General features: G+C 33.1%; 1 pseudogene; it reads right to left on the minus strand.

The window, feature by feature from the left end:
- Positions 1-4,122: 4,122 nt before the first annotated feature.
- On the minus strand, positions 4,123-13,305 carry LOC142628614 (7,8-epoxymelianol synthase CYP88A108-like; annotated as a pseudogene).
- Positions 13,306-18,740: the final 5,435 nt, after the last annotated feature.

An 18,740-nucleotide genomic window follows, 5' to 3' on the forward strand; every position in this document is an offset into this window, starting at 1 on the left:
TCATATTGCTCACAATGATTTCTTCCATGAACGGACTAAACACATCGAGATCGACTGTCATTTTATCTGTTATCATCTTGTCCATAATGTTCTCAAGCTAATCTCAGTCTCTTCTAAAGATCAACTTGCAGATATCTTCACCAAGTCACATCCTAAGGGACACCTTCATACTTTGGTTAACAACCTCAAGTTGGTCTCACATCCACCTTGAGTTTGAGGGGAACTATTAACGTGTATTAGGATATGTGAGCTTTAGGCCCATCTTGTTTACTTGTACTACACACTTACTTGTACTACACACTCTGCCTCCTATATAAAAACACTCATGTATGTTCTATTACTTGAGAAATACAATACACTCATTCAATATTTCTAAAAAAATATAAAATACTCCAAAGTCATCACAACTTGTCAAGCCATAAACTCACATCCATCTATAAGTCCAATAACACAATACACTTCAGGATTTTTTTTTTTTTTTTCATATAGGTTAAGATTGGCATATAATAATGTTGATTGTATGTAGTAGTAATTTCCTAATTAAAAATTATATATGTATATAAGTCAAAAGAGTAGCAATTATAATTCTGCACACTTTTATTGTGCCACATCATTCACCCATTTCTAACTCTCTCTCTATTATTTTTAACTCCTCTTCCTCTTCAACTTATTGTTATACTTCTTTCTCAAAAAAAAAAAAAAAAAAACTTATTGTTATACTTTCTCTAACATTTCTCCTTTTCCTTTTAATGTTTTTATCTCTCCACTACTCTTTACTTTAATGTCACTCTTTCTCTATCCGTTTATCTTCCTTTATTTTGGCTATTCTTATTATCTTCATCTTACTCTAAATTTTTCATTCTCTCTTGCATTCAATGGGTATTTTTCTCCCACAAAAAATGTTATCTCTCTCTCTCTCTCTCTCTCTCTCTCTCTCTTATTTATTTTTATTTTTTTGGTGGATCTTTTTTTTTTTAAAGTTTAATTTTGTGTTTTTAAGTTTTTATCTTTTTTTTTTTCCTTTTTTTAGATTTAGATCCCTGAGAAAACACTGTATTTAACCAAATTAAAGTCAAGTTGATTATTAGATCTGTTATGCAAGCATTAGGTTAAATAAACAATCGTGCATGTCATGTAAGTGCAAAAAATAAAAAGAGACACAATATGATGACTCAAGAAACCTTATGAAACAAATTTTTCCAAGTGAAAAAACTGGGGGGACTTGACCTTATCTATCTTAAGGTAGATAGTTTCACTATAAGATAGAGATTTATAGTTAGAAAAATTCTATTCATAGTAAATCTAACTATAGTTATTGAACTAAGTTCTAAATTCCATAGTTGTCTCTGATAGTGATATGCTACAACGTGAATCTAGTACACTTTGTTAGGTTCTATATTTGCATAGGTTTATTGGCAAACATGTGGGCACAAACTTGTCTAGATATAGATCATAATGTCTATAAGTATGATTGGGCAATGCTCAAGGTGCTACAAATCAGTGTACAAAAACAAGGGAGCTATAGCTTCAAGGAATCAAATTTTAGTTGTTTTGACCTATCAAAAGCAAGCTTTAATCGATCGAAAGTCAATTTTGTAGATTTTGTTTTTAGCCTAGTAAGTGATTAGGGTTTCAGTCCAACTTCACTCAAAACTTAAGTGAAACCCTAATACACGTTTTCTAAGACTTCAAAGCTACCCTTTTGAGATCTGAGAGGTTCCGCACCTTCTGCTCCTTTAGGCTTCTATCGAAGATTACACACAAACTCTTAGTACTGGTGGAATCAAGTTGAAAATCAAGCTTCAACTATCAAGTGTACTAGAGATCTAAAGTGTGAACTAGAGGTTCATGTAGAAACAAATCTATATCAAAGAAGTTTGTAGGATTCAGTGCTAAGTTTGTTAACTTTAGTTAGATTTACTATGAATTGCTATTCTGACTGTAAATCTTCATCTAATAGTGGATTTTTCTACTTAAGATTGGCCCCTCTAGGTTTTTCCTTTGGAATAAGTTGTTTCATAAAGTTTCCTAGGTCATCATATCTTTTGTTATTCACTTTTCCGTTGTGCATGATATGCTTAATTAATTGTTTAGCCTAAGGCTTGCATAATTAATCTAATTAAAAACTTGGCCTTAAAACAAGTTAAATACTATTTCTTCAAGGGTCTAAATGTAACACACTTGATAGCTAGAAGATAGCAACTTGAATCCACCAGTTCAATGAGTGTGTGAGTGATCACCGGCAATGACTTTGAAAGAGTAGTAAGCACAAACCTTTAGATCTCAAATTGAGCTACTATAAAGTCCTCAAAAACATGCCTTAAAGTTTCCCTTAAATACTTAGTGAAATAAGTCTAAAACCCTAAACATCTGATGGGCTAATAGGCTGAAAAACCAATTTTGGTATGTGACTTTCAATTGGTCGAATTTAGTTTCAATCGGTCGAAACTGTTAAATAGCAATATCCTTGAATCGACCTTTTTTTTTTTTCCTATTCTTGTACACCAAATACTAGCTTCTTGAGCATTATCTAATCAATCCTATAAACTCTATAAGCTCTATCAAGACAATTTTGTGTTCACGTGTTTTCCAACAGAATTATACAAGCATAGAGCTTAACACTTTTTTTTTAATTGTTAAATGTTATCTTAATGCATTATAAAGATAGTATATAAGAATAAAATTTTATTCTATTATATAGTATGGCTTGGACAATTTGGTATCTATTACCATATCATTTATTTTTACTCTTTTTCTTCTCGTATTATTTTCTATAATTTTGATTCTCTCTCTCTCTCTCTCTCTCTCTCACACACACACACACACACACACACACACACATTATTTCTTGCAACTATATTTTAGGGGAACAAATCATTGTGTTCTTTATAACTCTATTCTGGGTTAATACATTTTGGTGTTGTATTTTGTAGTTCCCCATCACAAGTAGTATCTCTATCTCTTATAACCTTGGTTTAATTTTAGTTTCAATTAATACTTAGTTATTTTGGAAGTGAGATTTAAATGTATATTCAAACATAATGTTGGCTATGCATTTGAATGTGTCTATCAATTATTTGAGTAATATCAAGTGTAACTTAGTTATGAGTTTTGAATTTCATGATAAGCTCCTTCAAGATAATGAATAATTTATTTTTAACTTAAAAATTTTAGTCGTACAGGAAAAAAATTTAGGAAAACATAGAATATTATAATATAATTTTGAATAATACGAACCACCTCAAAAAGAAATAATATCAATCAAAAACACCTAAAATAATAGAGTGATATATTGGCAGATATAGAAAGACGATAAATAATTTTAGATGTTGATTAATTTGTAGAGAGAACAAATTACCATCAACAAAGTTTAGGGAAAAAATATACATTATATTACAATTACAAAATAATTATTTATTCCCACGTATCGTGTAGATCTACGACTAGTGATAATAGTTGTCCAATTAATGATTGCAATAACGCATTCATTTCTAATGTAGGTGAGAGTCTCTTTAAGCCTCCTTAACAAGTGCACAAGGACACTCATTATCATATTCCTAAAAATAATTTGGCATTGACCATAATCTCACCTTAACAATTTGTAAAAAATGTTTAAAAATTTGTTGTATTTGTAACACTGTTGCGTGATTTATAGAAATCACATATAGAACATGACTTTATAAATCAAATGGTAATTGACATCTGATTAGCATGAAATTTTACATGTTTGTTAAAAACATATAGAACATATAATCTAACAGTAAGATTTATAAAATATTAATTCATTAAAAAGTTACTAAATGGTGTAACAGTACTTAGAGTCATCCCAAGTATAACTTGAATCTAACCAAATATATATAACATATATTTATTACTTAAAACAATTTATAATCCAACAATAAAGATATTTCCTTCAAAGTCACGCAATCATTAAACAAGAAACTTCAGCAACTCTTACAAATATGGTATAGCGAATTTAAAATCTCAAGGCATGCATAGTCACACAGAACGAACATATTGGTAGGCATGAAGCAAGGCGAAGCTTTACTTTGCATTGAGTGAATATTCCAGCTAAATGTAGCTTAATGTGGTAAAGAATCACATTCCTCTTCATGTATTGGTTTATGGAATCCTTATGACTTGGGCGAGGCATAGGTCTTTAGGCATTGGTCCTTGTATGTAACTTAACGGGGATTTTGGATTAACTCGCTTCAATCTGCACTCATAATTGTAAATCACTTTTTTAAATAATTTGTGCATTTATAAAAGAGTAATTATACAGTTACAAACTATTTTATAATACTTTTACAAATTATTAATGTGACAAATTCTTATTGGTTCTCATCTAGGTCCACTTTACTAACATTACATTTTTATTTACTAATAACCATTCATCATATCAATAATTTGTAAAATAATTTGTGATTTTAACATTTTTCATTATAAAATCACCTTGGTAGAGGAAAAAAAATTTAGATATTCATTAGTATAAAATAATGTACTACATTGCCCAAAGATGGTGCACAATAACATTAACTTAAAATGAAGCAATTGTTGATGTTCAAGTGATAGGATAGTGGTAATGATATCTTTTGTAGTGTCTAATATGTGTTTCAAACCCCACCTTCCCTAACCTTACTCTATATATATATATATATATATATATATATATATGAACATATTGGTTTGTCAACATACTTTCTTCGAATTCTAAAAAGAATATGTTTGGCTCAAAATATGTCTAAAGATTTGGACTTCAGCCACAAATAGGAAGATGGTGTGTGTCATGTCATGTGCAATAAACATGACTCACTTGGTTGGTCGAGTTAAGTGAGTCCTAACAAGCACTAATGTCATTTTTTTATTGGTGGTTAGAGCCAAACTTTGTTCAAATTATAATGGGGCATATATCTTGTACATGTGCGTGGTGTGTTTCATTCTCTTACAAATAAAAAAAAAATAAAAAAAATTAAAAGAGTTTCCCATTTTTAAAAGGATTATGGGAACTCATTTATAATTAATGAGTATTGAGTAGGAAAACTGTAATGTAAAGCTTGAGCTAACTTGCCTAATCAATTGATTTTCTACGAAATTCTGATAGAGCATATATACTGTGCATGGTGATCTTTTATTCGATAGATAAAGGAAAGAAAAAATTGTTGCCCACGTAGTAAAGATTTGAGAAAACTTACTTATAGTCAAGGAGAAAATGATGTAAGAAAATGCTTATCACAAGTTTAGCCAGATCACTTCCAGGACAAGATCTGTTGCCCGCACCAAAGGGGATGAAAGCCTTTCCTTTGGCTTTTAAATTCTGTTTGCAAGAAAAATAATATTTCAATTATTTCAATATATATAGGTAATTCTGGGTGCAAGGTGTGCTGCCATTAATAGGTTTGCTAAGCTTGTACATGGTGGCTCTAGGAATTTTTATCAGGGTGGTCATTAAGAAACTTAAATTAAACAAAATTTAGTAAAACTTGAACATATAGTCATCACACAAAAAAAAAACAAACAAACAAACGCAAATACATAAAGTTTTAAAATTTCTTCTACAAGTTTTTTATTTATTTGAAATCATTGTATGATACCTTCTTGATTATTAATGCTAGTATCTGTATCTTTTTAATGTACACAACTAAATAATCATTAAACTACTAATCTTTTATTCAACTGCCAACATCTTGCCCATATAAGTAACAATAAAATAAAAAACACATCATCCTTTTTTGTGATCTGTTCCAACCAATTTTTGTATTGTTTTTTTCTAATCAATATTAAATTGATGCGATGCTCTACTAATTCCTCTTTTAGGGAAATGATGCCCAAGAGGTTGACAATAACTTCTTTGTAAATACGCTCTTATTATTTCATCTTGATCATTAGGATAAAAAGATGAGATATTTTCTCATAAACTAGAATCTAAAAGTATATTATCCAAGTTAATAAGAATTTGCTTAGAAGATTAATCTTGTAATACAGGTGATAGCAAAAGAATAAAGGGTAAATTATATATAAGTTCATTCAATATATTCAACTTAGCATTAAACCGCTACATTAATCATGTTCAATAAAATATTGAGGCATTGGTTTAGTGTATGCACAAATATATCACGTAAATCCAACAAATTCAACTAAAGATTAAAGCAAGCACTAACCAAAAAGCTATTTGAAAATATACATTTCTTTTAATAGCAATTTTAAAATATACCTTTTGAAAACAATTTAAATGTCACAATTAAACATTTGATTTGGGAAATTTTTGAAAAATTCTTTATACACAACATTTTTACAAAAAATTTTAAGTGGCAAATTATTATTGGTTTTAATTTACATATCACCAAAATTATTTATTTTTCTACAAGTAATAGCCAATAACAACTTACTACTTAGGATTTATTATGAAAATATTGTGAACATAGCATTTTTAGCAATTTTTGTATTCAATTTGCAATGGGCCAAAATTTTGGAGAGCTCAAATTTCATTTTTGATAGGCTCAAATTTTAATTTAGGATGTTCAAGGTTTTTTTAGGGTGGTATAAAAAAAAAAAGTTTTCCCTAGGATGGTCAACGACCTGTTTTAATTTAAAATTCTTTTCTTTTTTTTTTTTTTCAAGTCAAAGTGGTCCTATACTACCCTGAATTACACTTTGACACTGCCCCTGCTTGTCCCTCAATAACCTCCGAGGGAGCCGTGAGTATTTTGGGCAGAACCATGAGAGTTCGATTAGCTCTAAAATTGCGCAACTTGTATTTGAGTTATTTTCTTGATGGAGACGAAACGGGAGAGTCCTAAGGTAGTTTGAGTTATGAATAATTGGTGCTTTGACAGGTTTCAGGAGCGTAGTCTTAGGGGAATTTTTTTTGTTGCATGGAAGAATCACTAGTTTTGCTGTTTCTATAAGTGGGCAATCCATGCCTATGCTCTGGATGAGAGGCGGTTGTCAGTTGTCACATTTGTTTATGGAGACCCAAATAGTTCTAAAGGGGGTTTGGGACTTGCGGGATGAGTTACTTGTTTACAGTTACCTTTGTGTGCCTTGTGAGCGTATTTGGAAGTGTGAGTGGGTGAAGGCCCACCAACTTCCAATATTACTCAAGTCGTCTGGATATTGGAGGTATTTGAATATTTCAAAAAAGTGTTGCATATAAAAGATAACTATCATTCAAGAATTCATTTTTTTCAAGGAATGGAGTCTGCCAATAGGACAGGTTGATTGATATTCCTCATAAAAACATTTATAAATGTGTTGAAGATTTTTTTAACAAAGTGCGCATATTGATCTAGAATAGAATAGATAGCACAGGTTTTCTTGGAGCAGTAAGGGTGCCTAAAATCACGACGTAAGACCAAAAGGTGCTAGTATAGATTATCAAGGTGACAATGTTAGAATTGCATGAAATTAGGCTAGCTAAAAGAAAACGTCTTCCAATCAAAGTCTATAGTTTTTTATTTTCTATTTAACTCAATTTTGTCGGTTTTGGCAAAAATAAGTATTTTGTCTTCTAGGCGTTTTCCTAGTCACTCTAAGTTTTCTCTTACTATTTAAACATATTGTAACCTCCAAGGCAATTTAGTTTTTATATTAATAAAATTTATATTTTTGTCTATTACTTCTAGGGGAGTCAATTTCATACCACAGTCTGTTTCGATTTGGTTAGGAGAACAAAATATTTCGGTACCGGTTGATACCAGTGTACCGTTTCTGAATTACTACTATTTAGATATTTCTATACGTAAATATATATTTGTATTATTTATGTAAGTATGAATTTATTAATTTTTATGTTTATCAACGTAAAATTTAAAATCCACATATTTTATACGCCTACATATTAGTTTAAGTACATTAATCAAAATATTAGATTAAATAAAAAAAATTAATAATTTTTTAAAATTTTTTTATTGTATTGGTTGAAACGCCAATACTGGTAGGTACGATCGATATAGGCCGATACAGCAGAAATAGACTACTATAACCTAGTATCTTTTCCAGTACATTTTGAAGGAGTACCGGTACCAGCTTAATGGCCAATACAGTGTATTTTCTCAGTACAGCAGGTTTCAGTACGGTATTGACTTCCTTGATTACTTCTCTCTAGTTCTAGAAACCAATCACCTTGTGAATTTAAAGAACAGCTCATAGATTCGAGATTCACTACCAAAAATTTACAATTCAGTTTATGTTTTATTAAAGAGAGTATCATGTGTATGTTTTTCAGGTTTTCACGATGTCACATATAAATATAATAGATTACTATCATTCAAGAATTCGTCATTTTTAAGGGACGAATTCTACAAATAGGGAAAGGTCATTGATATTCTTGATAAAGGTTTGACTTTTACTTGGGTTTAAATTTTGTGATTAAATAATTAAATTTACTATTTTTCAACATATTAAATTTTTAGAAAAATTGGTAATTTACCAAATTGGATTGACAAGAGAATGAGAGGTGAAAGCAAAGACAGAGAGTTTGAATTGAAGACCACCTACTCTGATATCATAATAAATTACATTTTGTCCCAAAAGTTTAAATTATTAATAAATAATAAATTTAATTATTTAAATTTTATAATAGAGGCTTGGTGAACAGATTTGATCGATGTCTGACTTGGTCACCTGGGGTCAAAATTGAGTACGAGTAAAATAGAATTGATCTTTTATTTTAAAAGTATAAGAAATAATAAAGAAAAAAAAATCAAAATAAAAAGCACTTACATCCCATCTCGATGGATTAAAGTTTTGTGGGTTATCATAAATTTCAGGATCCATATGAACAGCTCCATACCAAACCAAAACTTTCCAACCTTTAGGTATAATGTAGTCTGGAAAAAGAGAAAGTTAATTGAGATGAGACACAATATAAACAAGTGAACAACAATATAGTCTAGAAATATTGGGTATGACTAATTACCATTGATGCTAACATCGGCCTTCGCCTTTCGGAATAGTGAAAAGATATTTGTCATGCGCAACGTCTCATCAATTACCTATATCATAAAAGATCAGGGGTGTGTGGCTTCTTACATGCACATTGGGCACTGAATCAAAGTTTTCCGCATAAGCGGTTAGTTAGATATTGGTACATTTGGACTTTGGAGTCCCTTCTTATGTTTCATGGAGTCTTTGATATTAGAGATTTTGATTAATTTGTACTTTTTTTTTTTTTTTTGTATCAGTAGCATTTGATATGAAATAGTTTATACATAGATGACTATTTCTAGCTACCATTTATTTATGGTGAGTATCATTCTTTTTTTTAATTTAGACCATTATTAAGATATTATTTTAATGAAAATGCCTTACCAGCGTAATAGTTAGAGCTGGAAAAGAGCAATGACAAAAAATTGGAAAACTGAGAAACTCCATACCTTAGCAAGATATTCCATCTGTTTAATTTCCTTAAGTTTCAACCCTATCTGGTTAGATGGTCTTCTCTTTATGATCTCTTCTTGCTCTTCCTGAAAATATGGATTATTTCATAGTACATATCAATGAGCATTAACACATGGATGAGGATCTCAATCCAGGTGCTGTAATTTCTTGTACAATATAAATATTTGGTGAAAACTCTGCAAGTCTAAGCTAATCCTAGAAAGTGTAGTTAACATATTTATACCTGCCAACTATAAATAATTCTACTGACTTTTGATGTTCAAGCTAGAGAGTAATCATAAGACCATAGACTATTTTACAGCTTCTTTGCGATGATTCTGATATGGTAGATTATAAGCAGTTACCTATTACCTACATGTGAGCTTACCATTTTTTTTCTTCTTCAATCACATTATGTCACATCACAATAGTGACAAACCAGTTGTGAAAAAATTTATGATCATAGCTTTTTTCTGAGTGAAATGCATCCACTTTAATTAAATTGTACACTTACTTTGGCTTTTCTGAGCGCCTCGGGATTTTCTGTTAGGTGTATTATTGCCCATAATATAGAAACCGCGGAGCTATCAAAACCTGCTGACAAGAAAAGGAGTATCAAATCTACAATATCCTCATCCTCCAATTTTCGACCATCCTCGTCTTCAGCTTCCGAGAGCAAATCCATCATATCTTTCGTTCCCTGGTGTTGTTTACTTTCAGTCATCTCTCTCTTTTTGTCCAGTATAGATTGAAGTACTTTCACCATCTTCTTCCGTGCCTAATGCATTAAAGCCATTACTAATCTTTAATTTGTTTGGGGTTAAAGATACTGGGCCTGGCTGAACCCAAATGACTATATCCACATAACAAAAAATTAACTATATATTCCTAAAGGTTGAGTTGTGACCCTTTATGTTGGAAAGTACGTCATTAAAGACCAGATCAAGACATCAAATTCAAGGGAAAAGTACGGGATTAATATATTGTTTAGAGACAATCGTGTGATTGAGGCAATACATGCAATTCAAATTCAAATTATTATTAACTTTTGTATGCAATTTCATTATAAATGAGTATTCTGTTGTAATTTATTTTATGAAAAGTATATGAAAAAATGTAATTAATTATTTGAGCTCTTGTCTTGTGGATGTATGCCACAAGACCAACCACAAAACTCTTCTGTGTTCTCTCTTGCTCTCTCTTGCTCTCCCCTTCTCTACAATATTCTCTATCTAATATTAATTTTAAGTTTTTTAACACTTGGTGAAAGGCTGTGGCATCAGGTGTGACTCTTGACAAAGAGTTCGGCCTTTGGTGAATAGGTGTAACTCCTGGTGAATAATCACAACGTTTGCTATAATGTATAATTGTTAGAAGCGTTGACATTCCATGAAGAGGGTATACGTGTGTACAAATAGGATTTTTTTTTTTTTTTGGATAAATTTAAATAGGATATTAAACATTGTTGTTAGATAATTAATATTAAGGGTGATTTTGTAAAGAGAAACAAAAGTAAATCTCTCCTTCGCTTTCAATAAATTTTTATTAAATTTTTTTTTTTAGAAAGTTTCAACTTATAACGTACATTTTTAATAATAGTTTTTTATTAATAATAGTTTTTTATTAAAGCGTTGTAGATATTGTGTATTTGTTATTGTAACAAACATCACCATATTACAATGTGAAACACCTAAAAATATACTGCTGATTTAAAAGATTTATTCATAAACAGGCATGCGTAGAAAGAATGCTTGTTTTTATGCTTATAATTTCTGCCATCCGACAGTTTCGTAAAGTAATGAAAGTGTACCTTTAATGCTTTATGGAAAGCAAAGCCCGGGATATTAATGGCCATGGACATTAATCCCTTACGGTAATCAGCATACAAATTATGTGTTGTCCAGAGAGTAGAATCGTTAACAGAGCCCATGAAAATGTGTGTCATTATCTTGAAAGTAGCCTTCTTTATCTCTGTGTAGAACTCAAATGGTTGCTTCATGCTAGCCCATTCATCGAAGGAATCAATGACAATGTCCTCTGTATGTTGGATATACATTGTTAGTGCCTCATGGCCATTGATGGGAGACGCAATTAGCCGACGTAGACGCTTGTGTTCTTCATTGGAAACCGAGTGTAAGGATATTCTTCCTCCTAAAAGATTGGTGGATTTGGGATAACCAAGTGTGAAGTGCTCATCATTTGTCAACAAACGTCGGCAAATTTCAGGCCTACATACGATGATGCTTGGGCACCCAAACATGTGGGTCTTGTAGATACCAGTATTGCCATATCTGTATCTCTAACTAAACATGTCACTTTGCTTAAATGGTACTAAATTTAATTTATTGAAGAAATTTATTTAATTTATTTAGCACCAGTTTAAAAATAGTATTGCTTTATTTGGATTGAATTAATAAAAGAAAAATATTCGAATTCAATTTTTAATTTAAATTTCCTTTTTTAAATTACTAAAATAAAGTATAAAATTTTGTATTTGTTTTTTATGAATTTACTATAATGGTACTTGGTTTTAGGATGACTATGTGTAAGATATTGTTTTAAAACTCTCACTTAGGGATGGCAAAAGTTTCCCTTCTCACTTGACACGTCATCCCCCCCCCCCCCCCCCCAAACCCATCCTGAACAAGTTTTCCCACCCAAAATAGGTAGGTGGGAGGATGGGAACAAATTTTGCTCAACCACCTCAACCCACCCCTCCCCTCTATGTATATATAAATAATTTAGATTTTTCTACACATTATTTATATTTTAATTTTCGTATGCATTCTAATTCTATTACTATCTCCAAAAATTTGCTTTCTTTCTCTCTTATCATTCTCATGATAGTAATGCCTAAGTCACCTCGTTAACAAAAGAAATTTACCCCCAGCCCATTCCCCCCCCCCCCCCCAACTTTTAACTTGCCTCACTCCATGTCTTACAGGTATTTTTCCTATCACAAATAGGTGGCGGGACACTCTTGATCTGAACCCACTTTGCCTTGTTGCATAAATAATTCTCAAAATCTATAATGATTTCCAATAAATAATGCCTATATTCCATGAAGGCTTATGTTAATACTTCATATTTAAACTCTCCAATGAATTTGGGTATTAAGGAATTTCAATTCTTGTGACTTCTAATTAAGAAAAAAAATCCTATTACATCCAATGCATATTGTCACTTAATACATATCTGTTAGAACCCTATTTTATCTCCTCTTCAGTGAGCGTGTTTGTTTCTAAAAAAGAGGGGAGGGGGGAGGGGGGAGGGGGAAATTTACACTGACTGATATCGCATAGGCAAGCAATTTAGGAATATCTTTTTTATTCTACAACTAACATGTATCTTGTTAGTTAGAACTACTCTATGAGAAAATACTCTATAAGAAACAAGTTCTAGTATGGAACTTGACGAATTCACTGAAACCATAAAACTCATATATTCAACATACAAGTTCAGTGTTCGAACTCACCTGAGTCACCTCTTCAAGAGGAGATTTTTTATAATAATAATAATTCTTTTAAAATAACTTACAAATATTATTATTTGGTCAAATATAATTTTTAAAAAGTATTATTTAGTAAAAATAGTCGAGGTCTTGAAGACAAATGACATAGCCAAACAAAGTTTTGAAGAGAGAGAGAGAGAGACAGACAGACAGACCTGGAGACGAGGTTGTAAATGAATGAGTTAGCGTCAGCAGATCTTATAGATTTGAAGAGAGGCAACATGTTACCAAGAAAAGGCCATCCCATATCACCTGGAGGAAGACGATATGTCGATTTCCTCACCATGCCAACATAATACCACTCATTCACTCTCTTGAGAAACCAAAATATAAAGACATAGCAACCCAATAAAGCTGAAACAATCAACCACAAGAAATCCAACTCCATGTCCCTCTTCGTCAGTCACAAGATGCATTCAAATGGATAGTGGTGCGTTTTTTTTTTTTTTTTATAGTTTGTATTTGATAAATTATAGTTACTGTATGTCTAATTCAAGAATTATTTATATCGATCCTGTCGACAGTTGACTTTTAAAATTTATATATTCATTAAAGAATTAAGTAGATCCATTGGTTTTAATTAAAGCATGCACATGGTCAAAAACAGATCTATGATTTCAAAATATCGTTGATAATGGTGATGATTCATTATTTTATAGGTTTCTTGATTTAAACGATGGTGGTGATGATTCATTTGTTAGTATTAATTATGTATGTAAGTTTCTTTGTTTTCGTCAACTGAGGCATTTTTACTTTTTAGTATATAGCGGCAAATATGGGTGAGATCCACTTATTAATATATAAAATCCAAATTAGTATATAAAATTACGTACTATACAAGAAAAATTTCCTGGTAATCGATCGACACTCACCACGTGGTTCATTAATCACATAAATCTAGACTATCTAGTCATCACACAATATCATGCCACCAGCTCACATCCGGACCTTCAAAAAAGAGTGATGAAGCTTATTGTACAATAAGCTTCCTCACTCTTTTTTACAACCGTTAATGATGATAGTTTTTTTTTTAACAACCGTTAAAGATGATAATTTATGATTGATACGCAATAAAGGTGATGCTAGTATAACATACAAACATATATGGTTGATTCAAAACCCTTACCATCTAGGTTTTTTGAGATGTTAATATAACATATTAAGACACCATTTTATTCAAATGGCTTATTAAAATTATGAGTTTGAGCCTAATTATATTGTATTAATCACAGTCTCCTGTCATTCTTATTTTATGTGAGACTTTACTCTCACATTATACCCAAAATCTCCCCCCCACAAGTGGTCTCTGCCTCTTTGTGAGTTCCAACCAAGTCCTACTAACTCCCCCTTACCTATTTCACCTCAATTAATATGTCATCCATGGGCCTCTCATATACTATCCATAGGAACCACTTGTCAACCTCTCATGCTCATCCATGAACCCAGCCCGCACTTCCATGGCCATGGAAAATCTGTCTATGAAGGAAAATCATCCACTGGCCATATATGGTGGGATGTTTGTGACTGTGCAGAATGCAGAGAAGAAGAAGTATTTGAAGAGGAGCAGAAAAGAATAAAGAAAAAGTCTTCACAACAACTTCTTAAAGAAAGATATGAAGCAGGAGACCCAGAAGTTGACCTCCTTGGAGAACCCTCTGGAAAGTTTGACTACTATGTCCTCTATCCTAAATCCAGAAAGCAAAAAACTCCATCCCTTTCCCCATGCAAATAAAGTCATCATCCAAACCAACAAAACCAGAAACCACCACTAATCCCATATTACCAAAAAGTCCTTCCCCAAATACAAAATGTCAACCCAAGCCTCCTAGTCAAACCCACACACAAAAGATCTTACCTTGTTATATGTTTGACCATGCATCACCCTCCTATTCACAAAATTTTCCTCCTCTAGAAAGTTTTGACCACCCCCAAGTCAATGTTAAACATGTTTGGAAAATCAAAAACCCTGTTGGAACTAATCCTTTTGGCAGGCAGAAAATGTTGTTGCACAAAACCAAGTCCTTTCGAAGATTCTTGATAATCAACAAAAGTTGACTGAAGCAGTATGTCATACCTTCTCATCCTCAAATTCTCTCATTGAAGATTTGAAGAAAAAAATACAGTCAGTTAAACAAGAATTGGAAACAATTGCCTCCACAGTAAAAGATTTGTCTGTCTCCTTTCCATTCATGGGCAAAAAGAAAAAGAAAGAAAGCAGTTGTTGATGCAACTCCAGTCTATGGAGAACTCACAAAAGGCAGCTACCCAAGCAAATCTAATGCAATTCTACATGCCATATCAACCTCGTCAATCATTGTATAATAATCTGTCCATACCTGTACCCTCACCATTTTCCCCAGTTTCCCCATACCAAAACCTTCAACCACTAAATATGACACATCCAGCTCAAAATCCTTTTAAACCAAGTGGAATTTTTCCCAGCATAACAAACCCAACACCACCACCCCAACTAGAATCTCAACCCAGACCAGAACCTCAAACCAAACCACAAAATGAACCTCCTCCCATCAGAAAAGACAAAGAACCATTATACCAACCACCAGATCCAACTATTGGTGCTTCCTCCAGACCCCCAGATATGAACATGTTAGCCATAAATTCTGATCCTCCAAACCCGATTTCATCATTTCTGAGAACTTTAACTCTTCAAGAACCAACAGAACTTTTTGTTCTCCCAGTCATTGATGATACAGATCTAGACTTTATGGCCTTGACTTAGATGAAGTCTTCATGACTGAACCAAAAGTTGAAGAGGAAGATGATGTCCTTCGCCCTAAACAACCTCCACCACCACCACCAATATTTCCTACACCACCTTTCATCCCTAATCATCACACAAGATTAACCTACTCATCAACCACAGATTCAAAGCACTTGTTTACCCTTGATAACAGTCCTCCTTCAAAATGGCATGATGAGATTTTCAACATGTATTCATGGTGTACAGCAGAACTCCAAGCCCCAAACAATACAGTTGCCCAAATTATTGCCAAATTTGTCACAAGACTTACAGGAAGACTGCGACAATGGTGGATTAACCTTGGAGAATACAGGCAAAGGTAAGCAGGCCAGTGTAACACACTCGAGGATTTTTTCATGATTCTCCATAATGAATTTCTTGGTTCATTAGCCCATTACACTGAAGTAGCGAGAGATGAATTCCTACTCATGAAATGCTATTCTTTTGAAAGAAAAGATTTGGAAAAACACTTTGACAGAATGTCGAGCAGATACTATGCTTTTAATGGAATAGATGATGTCAACTCCAAGCACACTTTCCTGAATTCATTCCCAGAACCACTAGGTGATGAGACTCTTCGTTTGATGAATCTTCAAAAAATCACCCTGCAGCAAGCCTCTTTAGGTGAGATTTATCAGCATGTCCTTATTGCTTTGGAAAAACTCTACAATCAAAGAAAGTTTCTTTCAGAGATTGACAAGATCCACAGCAAGCTTAAAGACAATTGTAAAAGGAAAGATTTGCAGATCAAGTGTTATGACAAAACTTGTGCTTGTCCAACCAAGAGAAAAGATCATTACAAGAAGTACTCTTAGAAGAACAAACATTCTCATTCAAAGAAGAAGTTTTTCAGAAAAAAGAAATGGAAGTTTCTCAGAAGAAAGCAGTTCAAAGGCAAAACTTCAAAAGTTTGTTTTGTATGTAGAAAGCCCGGTCATTTTGCAAAGAATTGTCCAAAAAGAGAAAAAGCAACAAAGCTTTTGGAGCAAGCCCAAATTCATGCAGATGATACCCCATTTTCAGATGTTGAATCGCTCTTTTCCCTTGATGATGATTATTCTCCCCAAGCCTTGGCAGTCATGGCTTATTCCACCTCAGAAGATGAGTCAGATTCAAGCATTATTGATGATTCAGACCTAGAAATCCAAACCATATACACATCTCAGCCTCTTATAGCCCCAATAATTGGCCCCACACTAATAGCCCAAGTTCACATCCTCCTTGATACCTATTCCAGACCCATCCCAGTGATAGTTTTGTTTGATACAGGAGCAGCAGCAACAATCCTTCATCCTAAGATTTTACTAGAAGATTTTTGGTTACCCCATCATCAGATGTTCAGAGCAGCCAATGGAGAAACATTCCTGATTACCCAGAAAAGTAAGCCCATTCACATTAGAATCTTCTCAACCCTTACCATTAAACACCAAGTCCTTGGATCCCCCCTCACAGGCAGAGACCTCCTTATAGGATTTGACCTCCTTCACCAGATACCCAGCCTTAGATGGTCCTCAAAAGGCCTCTTGCATAAACAACACCTTCTTACATGGACCCAGGTACCACATTTGTTCTCAATAAATCCTTTTGACTCCTTAAAATCCCAGATCATCAATGAATGTTGTGCAACCACCCACTCAGAATTCTTCCTTAAAAATCCAAATCCTCTGTGGAAAAACCTAGCCTTTTTCATAACCCTTCCCTTCAAAAAGAATGAAGATGTTAACCCCACAAAAGCTAGTCATAGAGGTATGAATCCAAAACACTTGTCCCTAGCTAAGCAGGAGTTAGCTAACCTTCTTTCAGAAAACCTCATCGAACCCACAACTTCTCCATGGGCATGTGAAACCTTTTATGTTAACAAGCATGCAGAACAAGTTCGAGGAAAGCTTAGATTGGTAATTAATTACCAAGATCTTAATCATTTCTTTGCTGATGACAAGTTTCCACTGCCAAACAAAAGTGCTCTCTTCCAGCATCTTTCCAATGCCAAAGTATTTTCAAAGTTTGATCTCAAAGCAGGATTTTGGCAATTAGGAATCCATCCAGAAGAAAGATACAAGACAGCATTTTGCATTCTAGACCACCATTATCAATGGACGGTAATGCCTTTCGGCCTCAAAAATACTCCATCTCAATTTCAAAAAGCAATGGTAACGCTGTTCCAACCACTGTTGTCAAATGCATTGATCTATGTAGATGATATCCTCCTATTCTCAAGAGATGCAGATTCCCATGAAAAATTGCTTACTGAATTCTACAATTTAGTAAAAGCTCAAGGGATAATGCTTTCAGAAAAGAAAATAGTCATAGGAGTATCTTCTATTGACTTCTTGGAAGTAAACATTTCAGATGGAAAGTACACTTTGCAGCCTCACATAGCAGTCTCTCTCAGTGAATTTCCAGATATACTCACCAGCACCAAACAGATCCAGCAGTTTCTTGGAATTGTTAACTACATGTCAGATTTCATCCCAAAAATTTCCAAACACAGAGATTTTTTGTCCAAGTTGTTGAAAAAATCTCCTCCAGCATGGAATTCAGTTCATACAGAAGCAGTTTAACAATTGAAAAAATTAGCAGAAAAACTTCCCCCTTTGCAGATTCCACGAACAAGTAAAAGAATTCTACAGACAGATGCAAGTGATGAGTATTGGGCAGCAGCTCTCTTTGAAGAAATTGATGGAAAAAGAAACATTTGTGGATACAAAAGTGGTGTATTCAAGCTTTCAGAACTCCATTACCATTCCACTTTCAAAGAAATCCTGGCAGTCAAACATGGCATTGAAAAGTTCCAGTTTCACCTCCTTGGTCACAATTTTCTTGTAGAAATGGATATATCTTCTTTCCCAAAAATGCTCTAGTTCAAAAGAAAAATGCTTCCCCATCCCCAGTTACTCAGATGGTCAAATTGGTTTTCACAATGGTCCTTCCAAGTCAAACACATCAAAGGTACAGATAACCTTATCACTAATTACCTTTCTAGAAAGCCTCCCGTCTTTCATACCACAATAATTCCTCCACCCTTATGTGTATACCCAATCACAAATCCATCCTCATCCTCAGGCCCTTCTACTTCATCCTCTAATGATA

The sequence above is a fragment of the Castanea sativa genome, chromosome 3 (genome assembly GCF_040712315.1).
Source record: "Castanea sativa cultivar Marrone di Chiusa Pesio chromosome 3, ASM4071231v1".
NCBI classification, from domain to species: Eukaryota; Viridiplantae; Streptophyta; class Magnoliopsida; order Fagales; family Fagaceae; genus Castanea; species Castanea sativa.